Source organism: Pinus tabuliformis, chromosome 2_1, assembly GCF_031772625.1.
Source record: "Pinus tabuliformis cultivar Carrire ecotype Pingquan chromosome 2_1, CPIR1, whole genome shotgun sequence".
Classification (NCBI taxonomy): domain Eukaryota; kingdom Viridiplantae; phylum Streptophyta; class Pinopsida; order Pinales; family Pinaceae; genus Pinus; species Pinus tabuliformis.
This window is the reverse complement of record NC_142299.1, coordinates 280804500-280814589: the sequence shown is the minus strand read 5'-3', so window position 1 is coordinate 280814589 and position 10090 is coordinate 280804500. Positions and strand designations below refer to the sequence as shown.

Below are 10090 nucleotides of genomic sequence, written 5' to 3'. Positions count from 1 at the left end.
ATTTTGTATAAGGTGTTTCAAAGAGAGATATCTTTGTAATCAAAAAAAATTTATGCATGCGAAACCTTAGGAATCAATGTAATGAAAGTGGAATTAATATCATGAGGGATATAACCAATGTTTTAATATTATTTTCTAGCTACCAATATATCAGTGCCCATAATATCCTAAAAGTGTAAAACTAATTCAATGGGCCAACCATTAGGCCCAGGTCTTTTATCATGAGAAAAGGATTTCATCGTAGCCTATAATTCTTCCATTCTAATGGGCTGAAATAACATAGTATTTGTGTCGACGTCGAACATAGTGGGATATGAATCAATGACCCCCATCTGTTGCACAATATCCACCTCTGCTATAGCCAAACACTAGTACAAAATGACTACTTAGTTACTAAAAAACAACTAAAATTTGCATATAAACGACCATTTTTCAGTCGGTGACCAATAGTAGCTAATTTACAATCACTTATAATGCGACCAACTTTCAGTCATTTTTAGCTTAGTCATTAATTGGTTTCCTCAATTTTACCACATAGTAGTATATTTAGTCATAAATTTGGTCATAAATTTTTCATTGGTTTAGTCATTAATTGTCGCAATTAATGACCAAATATATAACAAAATATATTACTATATGAATCCTCGAGAAAACCAATTAATGACCAAAGAAATATGACCAAAACGTTGGTCGTGTTATAAGATACTGTAAATTAGCTACTAATAGTCATATATATGCAAATTTTAGTCATCATTTAAAACCAATTAATGACTAAAGAAATATGACTAAATTTTAGCCGTGTTATAAGATGTCGTAAATTAGTTACTAATAGTCGTATATATGCAAAATTTAGTCATCACTTAATAATATAAAATTTATCATTTGTAGTATTCATTTTCCAATGGTCCTTAATTTCCGAGTGGGGGAGGGAAGTACAAAATGACATAAAGCCAATGATGAATCCTATGAAGTTACCTTTACTCGATCAAACAATTTTGAATCCAGATATTTAAACTACCCCAAACGATCTGTCGAACGAATTGGGCCAGACTCTCCAGTTTATGAATGCTCCTTTACAATATTAATTGTGGTTTCATCAAATTCGCTTCATTAATAGATTCACGATTCGACTCCGATCGTTACAGTCCAGTACTAAGATCTGGACCTAGACGAGCTTACCTCATTATAACAGCGGGGACTGTGACCATGAAAAAAGCTCCTTCTATAGTGAGATTTCAAATGCCGGAACCAAAATATGTAGTTGCCCTGGAGCATGTACTATCACAGAGAAATGTTTGGTACAAATTATTATAGTACCGTTCGCAAAGTATATAAGTTAATTCCTGTGGATGTCTATTCGCCAGATTGCCCACCTGAACCAGAGGCTATTATAGATGCTATAACGAAACTTCGTGAAAGAAAAGAAAAGATAGTTCAATGGATATATGAGGCCCGAACTCCAACAAGGAAAGAATAAAATATTTCACTATAAATCATAGGGATCATCATATTGGATCCAGTATTCATACTAGAAACTATAGTCAAAAGTTATTACATCAATCTTATGAACCTCAATTCGAATCTACTTTCGTGATACCCTCTGCAATGTTTGGATCTACTTCAACTCTGATTATATAGATCTATAATTGGGATAATCTATCCCATTTCGATTCGGATGGAATAGGATGAATAGATTCTGATTAGTGCCGAATCATCAGTCCCACCGTCAAATCTTGACTTCTGAGTTCTCGATCCTACTTTTTTATATGTACAGAGTATCGTGATTCAATTGGAATGGACAGAGAGGGACAATATGAGAAAAGAAGAGGGAGAGAACAGATTGATCCATCTATCTATTTTGATCGGGGTGTCTCCGTATGTATATATACATCTAGATAGAATAGATTTAGATAGATGGATATGGAGACATGGATATTGACATCTTTCCAGGAACCAGATTTGAACTGGTGGCACGAGGATTTTCAGTCCTCTACTCTACCAACTGAGCTATCCCGGCTCTTCCCTATGGATCATCCTGGTACAACGTTTTAACTTGTGTCAACTAAAAAGAAGTAAAAAGGTATTTTTACTAGTTTTTAGAATGATATTTATTATTTTCGATCTGGAAGTCACTAATATGATAAAAATGGACTGAAATTGAATAATTTCAAAATGATCTAATCTATGTAGATCATATATCACAAAATCAATTGATCATATGATCAGCTTATTAACAGATCAACTCAACTATTCATAATATGGATGAAAAGATTCATGTTCTAATTTCTTCTCTTCATGAAAAAAAAAATAGCGAGGTAAAAGAATCGAGAAATTAGAATTGATTCGAACCAATGGAATTGGAGAAGATAGATCAGTCCGTTCGGGAATGAACCTGGGTGGGGATAGAGGGACTTGAACCCTCATGGTCTATAAAGCCAACGGATTTTCCTCCTACTGCAATTTGCATTGTTGTTTACATTGACATGTAGAATTGGACTCTATCTTTATCCTCGTCCAACCATTTATTCCAAAAAAGAATTCAATTCTCCATCTAGAGTATATAAGTTCATAATTGGATTACTTAATGTCAAATCAGTACTTCAACTCGAATCTGGAATCTATCTTATGAATAAAATGCTTGGAACGATTCAAGTTCTAATCGCCAGTTTCGTCTGATGTTATATAACATCTCTCTCCATTTTTGAGGTGTAAATAGATCGTTCTATAACTACAATATTGGACCAAATGAGATTCATTCGTTAGAATAGCTTCCATTGAGTCTCTGCACCTATCCCCTTCCTATCTTAGGAGAAGAAACATTGTCTTCGTGAACCGGATTTGGCTCAGGATTACCCATTCAAAATATCCCAGGGTTCCCTGGATTTGGAAGCTATCACTTGGTAGGTTTCCATACCAAGGCTCAATTCGATCAAGTCCGTAGCGTCTACCAATTCCGCCATATCCCCTTCTCGAAGAACAAGATCATACCTTGATCTAATCCTATTATGTAATATCCATCAGCAAATTCATTGGATATTTGCTCAATATTGGGTGGGAGAAATATCCTCCCCTACTCCCCTTCTCTCCCCTTCTCTCCCCTTCTCTATCTCAACCCCAATCGAATATGACTGGGAATCATTATATTATTTATCCATTTGAAATGAAATGTTATTATCCTCCCCTAGTCGATTTGGAAGAGTGAGTAAAACGATCGATATCAATTGACCCTTACTTCTCCTTTCTTTCCCTTGAAAGAATCTACATTCAAACAATGTTCCGTTGTAATCGTAATCTGGATTGCGTCATTGAATCTGATTCGCGCTATAATCGTTAGGATTCCAAAGGAATCTATGGATCTCACCCCAATGAAATGGGGAGTGATATTCCATCGAGCCTGCTTAGCTCAGAGGTTAGAGCATCGCACTTGTAATGCGATGGTCATCGGTTCAATCCCAATAGCTGGCTCTTTTCCGTTCCTCTCATTTCCATAATCCACAAAGTTTTGTTAGGATCAAGATGGAATGGAGAATACTCTTACGATCGTTCGTCGGTTCCTTCATGCCATGATCATTTACTCCCAACTAGGAACGGGATGAATGAAATGATTGGAGCTATTAGGATCAATAACAAATTGGAGAAAGATCTTCGTTTTCCATATAAAAGAATTCCAGTAGTACTCATACAGGTTATACTATTCTTTCTTCTTTCTAGCACTATTTGTTAATTGAATAAAGAGTTTATATGTCCCGTTATCGGGGACCTCGTTTAAAAATAATACGTCGTCTGAAAACTTTACCAGGTCTCACTAGTAAAAGACCCAAAAATAGAAAGGATTCTATGAACCGGTCTTCTTCCAGGAAAATATCTCAATATCGTATCCGGCTAGAAGAAAAACAGAAATTGCGTTTTCATTACAGACTAACAGAGCGACAATTGCTGAAATATGTTCGTATTGCTAGAAGAGCCAAAGGCTCAATGGGTCAGGGCCTATTGTAATTACTTGAAATGCGTTTGGATAATATTATTTTTCGATTGGGTATGGCTCCCACCATTCCCGGAGCTAGACAATTAGTGAATCATGGACATATCCGGGTCAATGACCATATGGTAGATATACCAAGTTACCCTTGCAAACCTCAAGATGTGATTACTATAAGAGATCAACAAAGATTGAGAGCTATCATTAAGAAGAATATAGATCTGTTCCAGAGGGATAAATTGCCAAATCATTTGACTTTTCATTCCTTACAATATAAAGGATTCATCAATCAAATAATAGATAGTAAATGGATCAATTTGAAGATTAATGAATTGCTGGTCGTAGAGTATGATTCCCGTCAAGCTTGAATCGAGAATGAAATGAAAGAGAGGGGTGGGTTGGTCGCTGGGCATCTAGAAATTATGTTCTTCTCCCTTCTTTTTCCCTTCCCCAAAGGAGACATTTTATAATCCTTATGTACGTTATTTGTTATCTGCGATACTTTTTTTTATTGCTTCTTAAAATAGTCTTTACTTTTCCCATACCACGAACCGATGTTCGTTCTATTTTCTCTATTACAAATAGAGGTAGATTGATCTTGGAATTAGGAAATAGTCCTATTGGGATTCAATAGATTGGAAAAACAATGGATGAGAAGAAAATAGATAGTAGGGCGAAGATACGAAAGAGAGGGATTCGAACCCTCGGTAAGCAGAAGCCTACATAGCAGTTCCAATGCTACGCCTTGAACCGCTCGGCCATCTTTCCTATGAGATCTCTTGGTTCTAATTAATAAAATGAGTCAATAGAAACTTCCTTACGAAACAAATTCTTTTTGTTCAGGTACGAACAATTCAATATTTCGGAAATAAATAGATAATAAATAAGGTAATGATTCAATCCCCCCGGAAAGACGAAAGGACATCTTTTACAACTTCCTCTTATTTTAGGAAATCCTCAATCATCCCAGTTAATCTTACGTATTCAGATCACCTAATCAAGAATTTAAGATAGATTAACTGATCCATTCCATATTATGATAATATATAGATCTGTAGTGATCATCTTATCAATTGTATAAGAACTAATTCTTTGGCAATGATCCTGTGTCATGATGACTATATTTTCCCGATATTCTTTTATCTATATGGATAAAGCACACAATTGCTGGGTAGGCATTTCATCCTCATTATGCAATGCTCGATCGTTTAACTCTTTCTTTGTTCGGATCATAATCAAAATGGACTTCCCGAGTTTACCCAATCTATTATTCTTTCAATACGAGCCTTTTTCCATTATTATTCATGTTACTAATGAACAATTATTCAATTTATTCCCTATCTATTCTAATTTTAAAGAATAGATTGGAATAGATAGATATTAAAGATTTTATTGGCTGTGAACGTCTATCAGATTATTTACATAGGGGGGTAGGAAGCAAATTGTTTAGAACCGAACAATATCTCCCCTATGTAACGCAATGGGATTATTGCGCTACTATGTTCGCAGAGGCAATAAAGGTAAATGCGCTGAAAAGATCGATCGAGAAATATGTATCCCAAAGGGCTAGCTATAGCAGAGTGATTATGCTAAAGTTGGGTCGTATAGCTTTTTTTTATAGCCTGGTTTTTTTCATGGCGAATATCGATGCTCAAACTTTTTATTCTTATATTTTCCAAAAACTCCATTCTCTTCTATTTTTGGAGATAGGGACATGATATATGATCTATTTCTGCTACAGGTATGCGAATGATGCATAATCATTATATCACATGAATCATTTACCTATGACTATTAAATCTCCCTATAAAAAATGGATCTCCCATCCTCGATTTCGTGGATGAATACACTTCGGATTCTTTCAAAGTATTGCTTGTGGAGTATGCGTTTATGCCTGATTAATCCACCCGTTGTTGATTGGAAAAACGAACGATTGGTAATTTATAGTATTTATTCTGGAATTTGCATCTTTCGTGGAAATTGTGTTGAGTATTGTTCATCAAATTTTCTTTTTATGATTGAAGAATATGAACTCCCGACCTATGTATGATCGTCATGAATGAAATTATGATTATATTGCTCCGGGACGTTTACCAATATCGATGATCGAAGATTCGAGAATTAAAACAATTCAAAGTTTAACTTGTCTGCCCGAAGGAACTATGGATGAACATTCTGACCGATTAAAGAATTTCTACCAATTCTTCAGATTCAGTTTGGATTCGATCAGAGAGGACTGATGGGTCGAGACCATACCTTTTTTCCAGATGGATCATAGATAAGGATCAGGATATTTATAATTTGATTAAGAATGTCACATGTATTATTGATCAGAGTCTATTATCAACCAACGGAATTATAGACCAGTTCATGTAATTCCCAGATCCATTGAAATACAAATATTTCAATTTGATTAGGTATGTGGATAAGGTCACTTTTTTTTTTAGTGAATGCGATCATGAGTCAGAATATTGGAAATTCTCGCGCACATAATGAATCCACCTGGATATCTTTTTCGTCTAATAAGTATGATGAGAAGTATAATTCTATTCCTGATCTTGTAATAGAAGATCATTAGATAATGGAAAATAAAAAAACTAAATATAACTTTTGTATCTGAGAAGATAAAGGTATAAGGGGTTCATCTATTATGCTCGAACATACACTTATTCGAGTTCGAGGTGCTTTCTTCATTATCTATTGGTATTACGAGTCGAAACATGGTTTTTTCATATTCATTATATAAACCACTGATTTAGTTGTTTCTATTCATTTCATCTATTCATGTTCATCATTAATTAATATAAAATACTAATTTAGTAGTTTTATATTGATTTTATGTGTTTATTGTTAATCACCATAAATTAATTAGTATGATTTTGCTACTAAATTTTAAGAAAATGTCATACAATGTGCATGTTTATCTAATATGATAATGAAAAGTTACATATGTTAATTACAAGACTAAATAATATCAAGTGCAAATAAAAATAATTTCAACCATATAAATTTTATTATATAAAATATCAAGTATTACAATATGAGTTTCCAACTTAATATGGATTGGACTATGATTTACACATGAAATATTGTTTCATCATTTCAAAACATTATCACTGTGTTGCCAAATCATTGCAAGTGAATTCACTGACTCTAAAGGCTTGACCATCAGTCTCTATGAGTGTGTCTTACGCAAGATATTGGCTCTAAGGGTATCACTAAATAAATTCTCTTCTCTCTCTCATTTTTCGTTTGTCACTCTAGTGTTATTGTTCTCCTCTTTATTCAATTGTTGCTTCTTACCATCAATATTGAGTTTCCCTCTTGAAAATGAAATAAGATACAATGTAGAGTATAAGACATGAAAGACGATGAATACTTGAATATAAAATAAATTAGACTATAAAAAATGTATATGACATATACCTCAACATTCGACAGTGGCCACTGTGTGGCTAGATGACCTATATAAACAAAGCAAATAAAATGTAACCATAGGAAATGGAATTGGAGGGGGATTCATCATGCATGCTAGGATTTTTTTTGTGTGCACACATTATATTGCTCACTTCTAATTGCATAAAAAAACAAAGAGTATGCACAATGACATGTAGTGACATGTGGGTGTCTATTTGAATCAATGCTATGCTCGATTTTTTAACCCAATCCAATCCTACCACAATGAAATTAAGAGAGACAAGGACACAAGAAGGACTATCAATAAATGAAATTAGAGACTTTAGAATGCAACTGAATTGAACCTGGATATAACGATAAGTATTTGCAGCTTCCTGGTCACCAATGAGCATCAAATCACTATGAAAAAATCCTTGCATTATGATAATTTGGTTAAACCTGCACTAATCCTCTATAGTAGTCCCTTGGCTTGCCTATAGATTTAATTTAGAAACAATCATACTCCTGCAATTCTTCCCTACATGGATCATCTTTGTCCCCCCATATTGATAGTCATTTTTCAAGGCAGCAGAATAGAACTCTCCAATTTCATCATTTCCTTTCAAAACAATGCTTGAGTATTTCCAGGTGATTGTTGAACTACTCTCTACTTAGGTCCATGAAATCCTTGATTTGTCTCCATCGCAAAAACCTCTTTTCATAATAAAATTATAAATCCTACATCTACATTCCTCATCCCTGACATACCAGTTCTTTAAAGTGGAATACTTTATCATTTCTCCCTTGGTGCAATAGAGATCCACTACTGTGGCATGGAGTTGATTTGTGTCATAAAATGGTACAGTTCATCCTTTAATATATGTCACATAACTCCTCTCACCTCATAGAACTCCTCTCATCTACAAAAATACTTGAGTCCTCTCAAAATGCTTGGTCTCCATCTCATTCATCTTGAAATAAATGGATATTTCCATGGGTGACAAAGTGTGCTTGGAGATTTAATAGAAGGATCTATCACTAAAAAAATAAAAATACAATGCAGCATAATAGCTATCAGCAAGAGCAACAACCCTGCCAAGCTACTTCCTAACTAGATAAAAATACTCCTGAATTACCTCTTATAACGAACAAAAGATAACCTCAACTACCTATAGAGTCTACCTATGCATGGTAGCAATGAAAACATTGTCAAAAAAAACATCTACAACAACATTGGTCAATCTCTTCTTCTAGTCAAGGGCATGCCTAACTTTTGAAAAGTATCAAGCAGGTCAGGGTCCACTTCATCCAGGCTCTTCTTCTTCTTCTACTCTCTCTATTCAGGTTCATAATAATACCAAAGGTCTTTGAAATTGATGGGAGGGTAAAAGTTATTAGACCATTGAGTTCTTCCATTTTTATTCGTTGTCCGTAAGAATTGAATCTAAATTGAAAAAGTCATTTAGGTTCCTTCTTTTTAGCTAAAATTAACCTAAGCTTTGGAGAGTTGTAAGGTTTAATGGATCTAAGTATATTCTACTTAAAATACAGTAACATGGTTTAAAATTGTAGGCATTGAGATCATAATCTAGGGATGAAACAAAAAGGATTTTATGTTCATGATTACAAGAAATTTTAATTTCATGTAACAAAGTTTGAGGAAGGTCTAGCATTTGCATCCTACCAGAAAACTTCATTGCATCACTTCAGCCCTTTTAATTCGGGTATGGTAGAGTCCATTACACAAACAATCAACCACTAAAAAAGGGTGAAAATAAAAAATATAATTCCATGCATTCTAACCATAGAAAAGTTAGGGAGGAGCAAACTGATTTGTACATTAAGGACATAAAAAATGCTTACTTTTCCATTGTCTTTTGATGAATTGTTGGCCGCAATCAAGATCTGCATTATCATAATCATTGAACCCTTTGTATAATAAGGACATGCAAAATGCTTACTTGTGCATTGTCTATCATAATCATTAAACCCTTTGTACAATAAGGACATGAAAAATTCTTACTTGTGCATTGTCTTTTGATGAATTGTTGGCTGCAATCATCATAATCATTAAAATCTCAACTCTAGATAAAATTTATGATTTGATCATATAAACTCTCAAAATTATTTACCTATAAGAACAAAAATCCTCTTTAGTAAAAAGGAAGAACAGAGTCCAAATTCATACCCATGTACAAATTACCAAAATATCATAATTATTAAACCCTTAATTCTAAATAAAATTTATGCTTTGATCATATAAACCCTCAGAACTATTTACCCATAAGAACAAAAATCCTCTTTAGTAAAAAGGAATATCAGAGTCCAAATTCATACCATGTACAAATTACCAAAATATCCATTCCCAATGACCTTGCCCTTATCATAATCATTAAACCCTCAACTCTAGATAAAATTTATGCTTTGAATTTACCCATAAGAAAGAAAACTCTCTTTAGTAAAAAGGAAGAAGAGAGTCCAAATTCATACCCATGTACAAATTGCCAAAATATCATCATTAAACCCTCAACTGTAGATAAAATTTATGCTTTGATCATATAAACCCTCGAAATTATTTACCCATACAAACAAAAATCCTCTTTAGTAAAAAGAAAGAACAAAGTCCAAATTCATACCCATGTACAAATTACCAAAATATCTAAAGAAAGAACAGAGTCCAAATTCATACCCATGTACAAATTACCAAAATATCCA

At 33.8% G+C, this 10090-nt stretch overlaps 1 non-coding gene across 1 annotated transcript; it reads left to right on the top strand.

Moving 5' to 3' along the window:
- Positions 1–3392: 3392 nt before the first annotated feature.
- On the top strand, positions 3393–3465 carry TRNAT-UGU (transfer RNA threonine (anticodon UGU)). The gene has a single exon. It is a non-coding gene; the product is annotated as a tRNA-Thr (tRNA).
- Positions 3466–10090: the final 6625 nt, after the last annotated feature.